Here is a 14,173-nt window from a genome sequence, read left to right as displayed (position 1 = left end):
TTGATTTACAGCAAACCAAACAATGTGGGAAATCATATTCAGACAACCTTGTGGGTGTATTTTGCTTGCCAGTTCATTTGAACAAAATGGATGCTATTCTCACAAAGCTGCAATTCTCACAAACTTTAAGCTAACCACATACACGCTCTCTCTATATAAAAACACAGAAATTAATATTAAAGATTATGATAGAGGGTACAGAATTTTCAAATAAACAATAAGAGAGGAACCAAAATTAAGGTTGATGATTAAATCAGAACTTGACCTCATTATAATATGTTTAATTACACAACCAGCTTTTTCCTGTTTTGGATAGGACCTCTGTCTCATTAAGTGCACAGGAAGACTCTTACTGAATGCTGGATTATTTAATCCAAATTACTCTGTTCTCAAGTATCTCTGGTCTGCAGAGTGATACACAGACAATAGACACAATGAGAAGGAGAACAGGGATGGCACATTGATACCTGGATCAACCATCAGATATTAAAGGGATTTGTGCTGCTCATCATCAAATTTGAAAGTCCTCCTCTGAAGGCAAAAAATAACAACATGAGCCACCAAGAAACTGCTTCAATCCTCCACAAAACTTGAATCAATAAGACATCTCAAAAGAGAGGTAAGAACTGTGAAGAGTCAGACACTGAGCTATGGCAAATTACACCAAAAAATTAAGAATAAAAATACATTAGTAGCCTTATACAAATGCATGTGTGACAACAAATGTGGACCATGATAGAGACAAATATGTAGTGTGAGAGCAAGAGGATTGTTCCCAGCCTCAGGTGGGTGACTCTGTTGTCCCAGTTGAAGGGAAGAGGAACCAAGGGCTTTTACCAGTAAACCAAATACTTTGCTCAATATTTATGGCCAGGGGCAAGAGCAGGATGGGTAAGACAGACCTTATCTGGTCAATTATCAAATGAGGAAGCAGCCTCATTTGGTGTTCCCCACATGTGTACTGTGCCAAAGGAAAGGGGAAAAAAAAACCCCAACACATTTAGTTTATAATTCCTCTCCATTATTTTACTAGTGTATGACCTAGTGTAGCCTAGTAGGTGTAGAAAAAACCTTAGTTTACCTTTCAGAAATTTATTCTTGCACAGTTTTGGCTTTATCCAAAATTCAAAAAATCATGGGAAGTGGTTTTACATGTCACAGCTTCTTCACTCTGGGTACATGTGAGAGAATATGTGTACTTCTCGTGGAGAATATGAAGGGCAGAAAAAGACACCAGCAAGATTGTGATGGTGTACTTATTTATACATAATATTGCTATGCAATCCCTTATTTTTCTTACAAAGTAGACTATTAGTTCACTATTAGTGAACTATTCACTATTAGGGGACTACTATAGTTCACAGTGAACTAATATAGACCATAATGAATATATCCAAAATACGTATGTGTTACTGGCATGATTACATGCAAAACCATGCATTTAATAGAGCAGAAATACAGGGATTTTTCACTGCTTTACCTTTACTTCAAAACCAGGACTATAAATCAGCTAAAAAGGCAGCTGTTGACAAGAAATGATAATGACTTTATTCACATATGACCACTGATTAAAATAAGCTTATAAATTTTCCTGTTTTCTTGCAACAATTTGCAATTTGATGGATCTTACCTATATATTTTCATAAATGGAAAGTCTGGTACAAAAACTGAAACTGTACTACCAGTAAAGGGAAGTAGTTTCATAAACTGAAAGAACTCCCCAAAACAGTAAGAATTTTTCCCTCTCACTTAGGTACTGCATAGAGGGGGCAGTGACATTTTTGCCAGCTAATCCACACTCTTTTATTATGCTCTACTGGAATACAAAGACAGAACGTCTGCATTTGCTTCTCTTAAGTGGAATTCTGTAGCTTTGAAGAGAGTATTTCATATTACACTTGCATTTTAGATGACCAAATCCTAACAAGAAGAATGTGTCCTGATCTTACAAACATTTATTCCAAAAGCCATTTATGCCTAAGCATGCAGAAACCAGTTAACTTAAATACAAGAGTGCAAAAGACAAAAGACACAAACCCTTCAAAAAAGCTTCTTTAGATGTTATCCTACTAAATGAAAAATTTTCATAAGATCAGCAAACTAGCTATTCTTTCCTTACATTTGCAGAAACAATTAATAAACACTGAAACATTATAGTAACAACAACATACTCTTGATTAGTATTTTTAAATGTTTTTTTCTAAGACATTTCCCTTCCAAAAACATGGTCTTTTTGTTTGGCAGTGCTTATATTAAATCTCATAAATCCACTTCCAAGTGTGGAGGACTGATTTAAGAGTGTCTTATTGTATAAAGCAGTCAGTAGGAGAACATTGGACTATTACAAAGCACCTTTATAGAAAGAAAATCCAGGTTAGTTCTGTAACTAACATCCCAGACCATTTTTAGGAATAGCTGCTAATAACTCTTAAAAGCCCTGAAGCAGTAGCACTATTGTGAACTAACCCCAAGGTTCTGCCTCTGAAAATTCTACTATCAATCTGATGCTGCAAAGCAGCTCAGTAGCTCCAGAAGCCTTTGTAAATTCCATCTCTGAGAATTGATTTCAACAACAATAATCTACTGAGTATACGGGGAAAATTTGTCACCACTGTAGATTCAAATGTTAAAAATCCACCTCAGGAGGACTAAAAACTGCTCAATTAAAATACTAACCTTCACTGTAGCCTAATATTAAAAATAAGCTATGAAAAGAAATCAGGCTTCAGGAAATACTACTTTTTCTTCTAATACACTACTTTTAAAAGGCATACAAATGAAGAATGATTTCTGTCCAAAGCTATGCTGAACTCTATTATATCCAGGTATTATTTATATTTTTAAAAAGAAGAAGTTTTGGGTTTTTAAGCAATATATTTATAATACTGTCAAGTACTAAGATCAGCAATTTATCTGACTTTCCTCTATGGACTAGTAAAGCTACAGTAGCAAATTTTGCAGGAGCCATTTTAACATCCAGCTTTGTATAGTTTTATATATTTATTACTACTATATCTGAAAATAAATCCCTAACAAAAAACTAAATAATAACAATAATAATGACCAAAAAAAACCAGCAAAATATGTTGTTTTTGCTACTGTCTATTCCGTATCACATCTGTTCAATGTACATCTTGAATGGCTACAAGTAATTTCAATGCAAAAAAATTTACTACTCATATCATGAAAACCACTCTGTATTCTCAATTACCTCTTAGAACAGCTCCTACTGAAAGAAGTTCTAATATAGATGAAAGACTAAGCACCACTAATAACTGCACAAGTAGTACACGTCTGGAAGTTTCATATATCTGCTATTACTTGAAAACAAGGAACTTGCCTAGGAAACTGGGAATTTCCTGCAGCTAGGACACAGTTTATTTGAATGCAATTTCTTTTGCAGTTAGCAATAAGAAAGTGGCAGGCAAACAGCATAAGACATCATATTTGTGACTTTTTAATATCTGTTCAGAATAAATAAATTCATAATTGATCAATTATATATTCAGGCGGGGAAACACAATGCTAGCCTTTCATTGTCCATGGACACACAGTCTCATCACCAGAGAGCACAAATGAAATGCTAATGGCAGAGAAGATGAATGCCAATTTCCTTCACTTTGCTCCAACTTTCAGTGGCTCTCTACAATAAAAGATAGCTATTTGTGGAGACTGGCTTGTTCCATACCATTAACTCAGAACAAAACATATTTTTAGTGGGACAGCAGTGTTTACTTGTAAGAACTGATGAATTGTACATCACCATTTATCACTTGTAGACAAAGACATTCAGGCACAATTTTGGACATAAATCAAGGTACATGCTCCTAAATAAAAAAGGGATTGCTTAAGTCCCTAAAACTGCATAGATTGAGGTCAGATTGGCCATAGCAACCAAGAATGGTACTTAGGCCTTCAGTAAGACTTAGCAACCAATAAATGAGCTCAGATCTCTTTTCATCTCCACTGGTGTGAAAGCCAAAATTAAAAAGATTAGATCACGCTGCACCCATCACAATAGACTTCACAGTGAAAAAGTCATTTCTAGCCTTTGATTCACATCCAATAAATAACATTCATCCCTTCCATAATGAACAACTTTCAAAGTAAATTGAATCTCCATAGTGCTGCTTTCCCTTGCTGCACCGTATTTACATAACAATATATCACAGGAAGCTCAGAGTGGGTCTTGCAAATGGAAGACATGTCTTTAGCACTGATTATGCTATACTCAGCTTTAAAATGCTTGCCATTTAAACATAATGCACAGTAGATTATAATAAATAATAACCAACACTTTAAATCTTGCCATATGAAACTTTAACAATTTCAATATGGAAATTTCATAGTAAACAGCTCCCTCCCCCTTTCTTTTGAGTCCTTCCATTTGAGAATATTCAGCAAATTCTACTTTCCAAGAGCACTGATGATACAATCTGTCTCGTGTTTCCAGGAAAAGGGATAGTACATAATTTCATTTTTACTGCCTCTTTTTGCACTGCTCCTCTTCTCTTTTATATATCTTTTCAAGTACTTGAACAATTCTTTTTAATGTTCCAAACAAATCAGTAACCTATTACTCCAATCTCACACAAAGCACTAAGTATTGCTCATTTTCCTCCCCCTAGAGCAGTAGTTATTTGTAAATAGGTGAAGCTGATCACAGCTGCAGGAATCTAACACAGATCTAACACATGAGATAAAAAATGCATCCAGCAAATGTTTGTGTTGTACTGCTACTGTATGCCCTGTATTTCCCATGCTCAGTTTGTCATTATTACAAATAGATTGTCATTCCCTTCTTACTGCAGGTTGCATAAATTGATGTTTAAAGGAGTGTTTGACAGAAATATATCGAAACAAAAATTCTACACCTAATTAAAAACATGCAGGAATAATTTCAGCCCTCTGCAGCAACAACTCATGTAGATTATACTATGTGAACTCAGCAGGGAACCTCATTAATTTTTAAAACTCTCTGACCCTAGTGCAGTTAAGGGTGTAAAAATAATTACAAATTAGGGTTGAGGGAGCACTGTTTCATTATTGCGTGTGTGCTATCAGCTACACAACATTTTATCAGATATGGATATTTATGATAGCTAAGCATAATTTTTACACAGCCAAAATAAATTTTAAAAATGCAAATATTAGAGATCTTATGTTTTTAAGAACATAACTATAGTAGCCACCACTTCCACAAAAAGAAAGCCTGTCAGCTCTCTGCAAACATTCTCATAGCATAAAGCACGTCAGTTACAGATTAAACGCTAGTAACAGCCTGGATACGACAGTAAACTAAGATATTTCTATAACAAGGCATGTTTGCAATCTACCAATTTCTAACTTATTCAGAAGGCTATAAATACTTGGCAGAGGGTATAAATAGTCTCTCTTACCGAAAACTTGTCAGAAGAAAGATCCTTCTCCATTGTTGTCACCTCCAGTGCCCCCTCTTGCCACCATGGAGATTGGTTCTGCTATGTTTATTGCTCTGTGCCTCAGTTACAGCCGTGACACTAATCTGCCTGCACAGACCAGCACAGGGGTGTGTGTGGGTGTGCGGGTGTGTGTGCGTGTGAGAAAAGAGAGCCTGCTGACTTCAGGACTGGGAACCTAAACCTCAGGCCAAGTCAAGGCTGAATGAAAATGATCAAAGCTCTGTCCCTCATCAACAGAGTAGACAAGATTTCTCTCCCCCCTCCCAATGAGAAGCAGGGCTGTCATTAGGGATTCCCACTAAAAAGCCTCTAACGGAGGCAGACCTTCTCCAGACTGCTAGTGCCTGCCCAGCAGCCCGTGCAGAATACAGGTAGCTATTGTTCCTGAGACAGATATGTAGCCAGCCACTCAGACTCTGACAGATCTCAACAAACCAGTGAGCCTGCCTTCAGTTTAACTCTTTATTTACTAGCCGTTCACTTTTTACAAAGATCTCCTTTTGCCCTGGAGAGGGAGGGACAGGGAAGGTAAAAAAAGAAAATCAGTAAATTGTTCTGGCTTTGTTAAGCAAAATGTTTCCTGTATATAGGCAGTAATCCTATATAAATTCAGGAGTATTGACTTTCATTTTGAAATCTCATCTAGTCTGGTGCTGGACAATGCAGCAATAGCACACTTCAGCAGTAAAACAGGATTCCAGTCCTGTAAGGGAAATAAGTCCTGCTCTGCCTTCCTCTGAATTTTCATCATTCATGGGGAAATAAAACAGTTGGAATAGATAACACACATCCTTGCTCAAATAATCTAGGTACTAAGAAACAGAGAAATTTGGTGCAAAAGCTTCAGTAGTTTTTCCAACAGATGTACATTTTAAGCATTTACTGAAAATGAAGTTAGCATCTCCAGCAGCAAATTGTGCTAGAGCAAGTAGATAGTAATTAGCTGGCATAAAAAGTAGAGATACTAATTTCAGTCTCATAGTAGTTATATATTTCTATAGGGAGATTTTATTTGCACAAAAAGTTCTGGATTTTTAAAAATTTTCTATGACATGCAGCTTAATCATTTACTTGCAGACAGAGTCAATGAAAATGTTGGAGGAAATATTCTGACACACTCTGTGCTTGACTTTTAGGAAGTAATGCATTTTTACATGAAAAGCTGCGTGCTTCATTCTGTATAGCTATTGTATAAATTCAAGCCAGGTGCAGACTTCAGCTTTAAAACACTTTTTTCCCTTTTTCTGTGTCAGTCAGTCTTAATTTCATTTCAGGCATATTATAGTAGGATGTGTATATGCGTGGGTATACTTGCCTTAGGTTGGTTTGCTTGGATTGCTTTAAAACAAGTTTAAGGCATAAAGGTTGAACATTACCAGCAACATTTTCATGTGCCAATAAATTCAGATTTATAAAATGCAGAGTTAAAAAAAAAAATTTAATTGAGACTGCTAACACAAGAGCATATTAGAGACATGATGTCAAAAGCAGTATTTCACCCTAACAGACCCTATCAAATCAGAGAAGCATTCCTACCCATTACAAATAAATAGTCATTTCATCAGCAACTCAAATGACATGCTAAAAAAACTGCATGTGATTTAATTTGAAAGTTGCCAATGGTCACTTTGGAGTGTTTTAAAGCTACCTTTTCTGCATGTTTGAGAATTTAATTACATTCCTACTAAAATGCCAAGCATTCAGAGCCATTCATAATTCTTCCAGTGCAGTAAGGAAACAGACAAACAGGAAAGCAAACCAGTGTTATTCAGTGTAACACACCCTGTGGGGCAGACTACCTCTAGCCCACTCCATGCATTTTAAAGAATCAGGACTTTGCATTCAAAAACCTGGTTGCTGTTTAATTCCAGAGTATCACTTTCATATCAATTGGAATATCAGTCTTTCATGATGGACTTATTTTTTGGACTGCGCTTTTCATCATCAGTTTATGTAAATGCCTGGCTCTATAGGAAAGCTATTTTCTGTAGGAAAATAGCTTTCAGTTATAAAGGTGTTCGCTATTTACTTGTGTTCTTAGACAAAAAATATTAATTTACTATGAATTCTTAATAATTGTGCACAAGTTTTCCTTTTATTTGAGTAAACTAGTAAACTTCTGCCACTAAATGGAATTTAAAATTTCTGAAGAAATCTACGCCAGGAAGATCCTCTGCATCTTGTGTACAGCATGGAAAAACTGGTGAGAATGTGGCCATGGAGCTGCAACAACAGGAGCCTGTGGGAGTACATGTCACTGTCTGGAAACACCTACCCTGCCCAGCACGTGCACTCTGCTGCCAAACAGAGACCACCAGTACCACACTATGGAAAGCCTGTTTTGAAGCCCTGCTAAGGACCAGGTGATAAGCTCCTGAGCACAGTCACATGTGATTCCAACCTCTGGCAAGGCCTTGCTGAGTGTAATAACCCTGGGGTATTTCACCCGGAGTGCAGGATCCCTCACATCTTCCAGCGCTGGTACGTGCTCATCTGCTGCTGGCTCGGTATCTCCATGAGCACACAGGCCATTCAAAAGCATTGGTAAATACCCCTGTAGGGGAGGAGGAGAATGAAAACTTTCTGGAGGGAGCCCATGTTGGAGCTGGGCATTTTGTGGGAAGACAGAGAAGTTGCTGCTTGCTATGAAGGTGTGATTTCCTCCTCCTCCTGCTCAGAAATCCTCCCCATTTTTACTGGAGCAATCCCCAGGCCGCATTCATGAGGAAAATGTCTTTCTTCATCTCTGGAGAGAAGTATTCTGCCCAAAGATTTTCACATCTCTGGAGGTAACCTTTGAGAGAGGCAATGGCACTCTTCCCAGTCAAGTCTACCCCAAGTCACCAGTAAGAGATTTCTGACTATAAAGTATAAGAGTATAAGTTACGGGATTTATGTAAAGGATAATGTGTGTTTACAGTGACTGGCCCTAATTCTTGTTCTCTCACCCCCTCTATTTTTTTTTTTTAATTCTAAACAGCAAAAAACACACAAGCACTAAGTGGAAGGGAAAAAGGGGCCACTTAAGGGGGAGTAAAAGCAAGGCTTTTTTCCTTTTTTTTAAAGTCGTGTAAGTCATCTACTAGAAGCAGGCGTTATAGGCACGACACCGGGTAACTAATCTCACATACCGTCAGATATTTGAACAGTTTGAATTTTATTCCCACAAAGAGAGCATAAAGAAAGCCAGGTATGTCTTGCATAACAATTCTGCATCTGAGAAATTTGCTTGAGAACAGACTGCTGGAGTCATTTCTTTCAGCTAACCCACACAGCCCCACTCTGGCAAACAAAGGCACACACCAGTATCACATAACCATTTTCCTTTGGAGATTCCATTTTAATAATTCTGTAGTAAATACTTTTGTATTTAGAAATTATTCACACCAGATATGAAAGAAATAGTGTTTCAGTAACTCTCTTACAGAGGTGAAATGCACATAATGTATTCAAATATGCAACCTCAATTAACCTTTTGCCTCACTTTGTGGACAAACCTACCCATAAAAAGTGAGCCCCCTCCATGATCAAAAGTCAGTTTTACAACTTCAGATTGTTTGTGCCTAGTTCCCTATACAAAAGAACATAACAGAAGGTAATCTTCATGAAGTGCAATTTAAATTTAGCTCATTGTTATTCTTGATCTTAATTTCCTTAATACAAAAGCTACTGTAAAACATCATATAAGAAAGCACTGACTTTTTTTAATCAAAATATCTTTATTTACTATGTGGTAATTAGACTTAATTTATCTCAGAAAATACTGAAAAATGTAAGATAGCAAACATAAAGATATAAAAATAGTTAGACTGAAGCCAGTACCTATTTTGTTTGGATGTAGGCAACTGAAGCATGTAGTTTAGGAAAGAACTTGCAATTAACATACATTCAACTATGTTTGTATATAGCACCATAAAACAACCTGGAATTACAGTCAATAAAGAAACATTAACATACCCAGAATTTGGTATGCACATTATTAAAAAATCGATTTTCTTTAAAATGCTCTTCTAAAGAGCACAACTTTTTTCCCCCCCTTTACTCTTTCACAGAATCATCATTAGAGTATTGCATTCTCCACTAGATGCTTTGTTAGGGATTACAACTCAGCAAGATAATTACAAACATTCTACATAAAGGCATAGGAAACCAAGATCAGAGGTAGATTTCTCCAGTTCACATTCTTCCTACAGATTACATTTTTGATATATGATCTGTTGGAGAAAATTAGTAGAAGGTGACAGTATCTTTTTTTTTCTACTCTGATTAGAGCTAACATCAGCAGACCAAAGCACTGTTCAAATAAATCATTTTCTTTCTGTAAAGTTTCAGATTCTGAGTCCCAAATACAACCCCCTCCATTCAACACTGAGCCCAAACACTTTCCTAGCTCACTAGTAGTGCATGAATTACAGCAACAGGGCATATTCACACATTTAGAGTGAATTAAACCATCTCTTTTGAAAAAGTTTACTTTTTAAGTCAATCTTGTACCCAGTTCAAGATCAAGACAAGAGATAAATAGAACAAATAGAATAAGATATTGTCTTTAAAAAAATCCCCAAACAAATAAAAAACCCACAAAACATACCCCAATTCCCCTAAAAATATCAACACCACCCCAAATGTGTTGAACATTAAGAAGAATTTTCTCCTTGCTTCCTTAAGAACAGTAATTTAAGTAGGCACACTATGCTACAGATATTCCAGTTTGCCAATTTACTTGTTAGCAGGAATTAATATTTATCACTTGTTTTCATCACCTTGGATGGATTTGGACCTACCGTTTTAAGCACTGATCCCTGGGAGTTGCTGTTTTTCGAAGGGACACTTTTTGAAGTAAAGTAGTTGGATGGAGAAAGGCAATTCAGAACAGCCCCTGTGGCTTCAACCTGCCATGGATAGTTTTCTTCCTTGGAATCTTTTGATAAAAGCCAGAACACAACCTGATTTATTAATGTAGCAAAGTCATTACAATTCAGAGCTAAAAATGTTATTGGACTTCCCTCCAGCTAGTGCTGTTTAAGCAAGCCTTTAAAAAGCAATTTAATTCCATTCCACAAAGTCAAATTTCCTCCACAGATAATTGGTTTTCATTGTATGTATAAAAAGCTGCAATGAAGTCAATAAGTCAAACTATATATTTTCTTAGAGTTATATTTATTACTGAAAGACTGACCTGCTCCTGACAGAATTGTATTGTCTCTATTTCTCTATTGTTAACCTGGAATCTTTCTGTTAATAACACAAGCACACTCTATAGTAGCATTCACCAATGTGCCATGAAATCTGAACATAATCAAGAATTCTTCTGGCCTCTTACATTTATTGCCAAGTAACTTTATGCTGTCAGCTGTCAAAGATTAAATCTTCATATATAAACTTATTCAATAAGAGTTAAAGCATTCACACAGTTTTGAGAGCTTTAAACAGTCAGAAAATACTTGCCTGGCTTGGGTCATTATCAGTATATTTGAAAACTGCCATACTAAAAGAAATATTAAAGCCTGGGTTTGTGTATGTATAGATAAATAATATAAAATAATATGTATTACTCATGGGCATGTTCATATTCCAAGAGCCTGGGAACAACAGTGTTCTTTTGAGCATCTTGAAACATCAGACTTGGAAAGCTTGCACACTAATAACAGCACAACAGCAAAACAAAGAAATCCAAAAACTATCAAAGCTGGAGATGCAAAAATAGGCATGAAATATTTATATAACTAAAAAACTTCACAAAAGCCCCACACTCATTCAAATCCTGTTTATAGCAGATACTTATGACTAAAAGCAATCTTCCATCTCAAGCAGCCAAATACAATAAAAATACTTACCAGATATCTTTCCTTGCTTGGAATTAATGTATTTCTCTTTATTTTTCTTTTTTTTTTCTTAATAGGACAAGGAGATTCATATTTAAAAGCTGTATTAGTTACTGTCCTCCTGCTCCCGCAGCTCTTCAGTTGTAGGAACGGAGGAGCTTGGCTGGTATTGTTTTGAGATAAAGAGAACGGCCTGTGTGAGCCAAGATATTCTGTACTGTCTGATGATCTCTGCAGTGTTCTTAAACTCCTCCACCAAGACAGGTATTTTTTTTTTTGCTGTCTGTTGTCCAAACAGGTTCATCAGAGCTCTTCATCAGCCACCTTCATTTTCCGGTTGTGGAGGCCCTATGTGCTGAGAAGAGAGAGGTTTCTTTCTCTCAGTATTTATTTGCTTTTGGATTGGAGGAAGAGACTGAGAGATTTTCAATTTGAGATCAAAGACAAGCACATGCAATGGGACGAAACATAGTTTTCTCAATTGTGATCAGAATAGTAGTCCCTGAGTTCCCACACTCAGTGCTCTCAACTCTGTAAGCTTTGCAGGGTAAAAAAGATGGATAGTTATATATACACACACACACACACAGACGCACGTAGACCCACACACACATATTTAAAATATATTAGTTTTCCCCCTTGCAGCACTGCAGTCTCTCTATTGTCAAATAATAACTGTATCTGAAAAGAAAGCACTTAATAAGGCTAAGGTCAGACTGCTTAGACTTGGCATTTGCTGCGATAACAAATCAGAGATGATAGCATCGTACAGATTTATGAATTTTTTGCCCCCGCAGTCACAAACATCAGACGTTTACTTTATAAAGAAAGCTTTTAGATTCTTCCTGCAGTTTCCATAGTGATTTCATTTTTTCTCTTTTATCACAGATTGGCTGAAGTACTGCTACCCTTTGTGCTTTAAAAGGCTTGTGCTACCAACTGTCGATATAAAGGCACTGTAGCTAAAGCACACATGCAACACAAACTGTCAAAAATAATTGAAACAGATAAATACTGGCTGGAAAAGGTTTTGGTATTTTCTCTGCCTGCCCTGAAGAGTACAGAAGGATAGTATTTCATTTGAATAAATGTAATTATAACTTGAGCCAACCACACTTCTGTTCCATTTCCCATAACCAATGATACTTCTATTAGAGCACTTGTACACAAAAAAATTACTTTCTTCAGAAAAAGTTTTAATACAGCCTAATCAAGCACAAATGCCTATGTTTGTTAGATATAAATGAAAATACATTCATTAATTTTTGGAATCTTCTGAAGACACTGCTTTTGCCAATTATTTTCTTCCTCTAAGAAGTTTATTCTTTTAGAGAACAGGATGATTTAAGGAAGAATTACACTGTTTCAGGCAAAGCAAACAATACCCTCTCTTGCTGGAGAGATAAACACCTTTCAAAGTAAGCCTAAAGGATTAGTTTCTGTTTAACCCCTTGCTAAACAAATGAGACCACCATCTTCTCCACAAAACAGAATTCAGCTAAGTAAACACATCTATTCAGTTATCATTCCTTTAAAAATATAGTCTTTAGATTGCAGAATGCAAGCACAGTATTTCCCTACCCCTCTTTCAACCAGCTTAGTGGAAACTGGGCGTGTGGTTAACGCCAGTCATTTCCTTCACTCTCATGAGTTTCTAGACTTATGAGTCAGAAATGGTCTAACTTATTCAAAATACTGAATTCTTATCATGTAAAGATAAATCTTTTTATTTGGAGGTGATTGTAAAGATAATGAGTTTCCTTACTTTCATACAATAATGGAAAATTTAGTGTAAAATTCACATGGACAAATATCTTAAAACCGAACAGAAAACAGCAGAGTTTACAAGATATTTTAATTTAGGAAAAAAAAAAGAGAGAGGAAAAACCCAGACATTTTGGATGCATTTATGACAATTAACTATTTATTTCCAAACAGACTATCTACAGAAAACTATCATGCTCCCTATTTTATTGTCATCTATTTATACAGTGACTTATACAACTGACTTTTGCTTTTGGAATATTAAAATCGACAGGGATCCACAGCCACTAAATAGGCACTAACTGTGAGCATAAAGTATGTTAGTACTTACAATAAAATTTATTGGAAAAAAGAATTTGCAGCAAGGTGTAAGTGAAGAACTAAATGTAAACAAAAAGCTGAGAGTTACTAAGACTGTGCTGATTACTGAAATACTCCACAAGTGGTCCTGTTCAAAATTGGTACAGGGAGATGCAGCAGTTTTTGGAAAGATGCAGCGAGAGCTGTTGTTGCCCTGGGACACGAGGGTGGGCTGGATGAGCTCCCCAAAGTTCTCTTACCCCTTGGCAAGCAGACACTAAACTGCCCCTTATAGCAAACCTGACAGAATCTGAACCTACACTTCATATCTATTTTCCCCCAGAACCCTCTCAGGGACCATTTAATGAGTGTATTAAGCACTGTGTTCAAGCAATCAACATTATCTGACTCCCAATGACAAATACTGTCCTTGTGCAGATCTTTCCTGCATTGGAAAAAAAATAACCCATGCTAAACATTAGTGAGTAGAACCCTGACTTTCCAATAAGATTATGACTTTTCACACTCCATATTTTAAACACTATAGTTATTTTAAAATCCTGTATGCACACATACCTCAGCACAAACCTTGAATCACTGAGGAGAATTTCTATGCAACAAGGGGGAAATGCAGATCCTTAAAAATAACTCATCAAGAAAAAGAAATAGGAAAAGCTTTCTCTCTGAAGGGATAAGAAATTTGTCTTTTACAAAACAAAAATCTTTTAAGATGGTTTCATCCTACCTAAAAAACTAAATCATGGTCTCATAGTATTTTATTTCCTAACTTTACATATATAAGATGTTCAAATAATTTCTTGAAGATTCACAGGCAACTGACTT

At 36.2% G+C, this 14,173-nt stretch overlaps 1 long non-coding RNA gene across 1 annotated transcript in view; it reads right to left on the bottom strand.

The window, feature by feature from the left end:
- LOC115947932 overlaps positions 1-5,781 on the bottom strand; it is a 48,672-nt gene extending 42,891 nt beyond the window's left edge. The window contains exon 1 of the long non-coding RNA XR_004081785.1: positions 5,400-5,781. This is a non-coding gene — a long non-coding RNA (uncharacterized LOC115947932). The remainder of the gene's footprint in view (positions 1-5,399) is intronic.
- Positions 5,782-14,173: the final 8,392 nt, after the last annotated feature.

The sequence above is a fragment of the Geospiza fortis genome, unplaced genomic scaffold, assembly GCF_000277835.1.
Source record: "Geospiza fortis unplaced genomic scaffold, GeoFor_1.0 scaffold186, whole genome shotgun sequence".
Lineage (NCBI taxonomy): Eukaryota > Metazoa > Chordata > Aves > Passeriformes > Thraupidae > Geospiza > Geospiza fortis.
The sequence above is the reverse complement of the archived record's forward strand: the minus strand, read 5'-3'. Positions and strand labels throughout refer to the sequence as shown.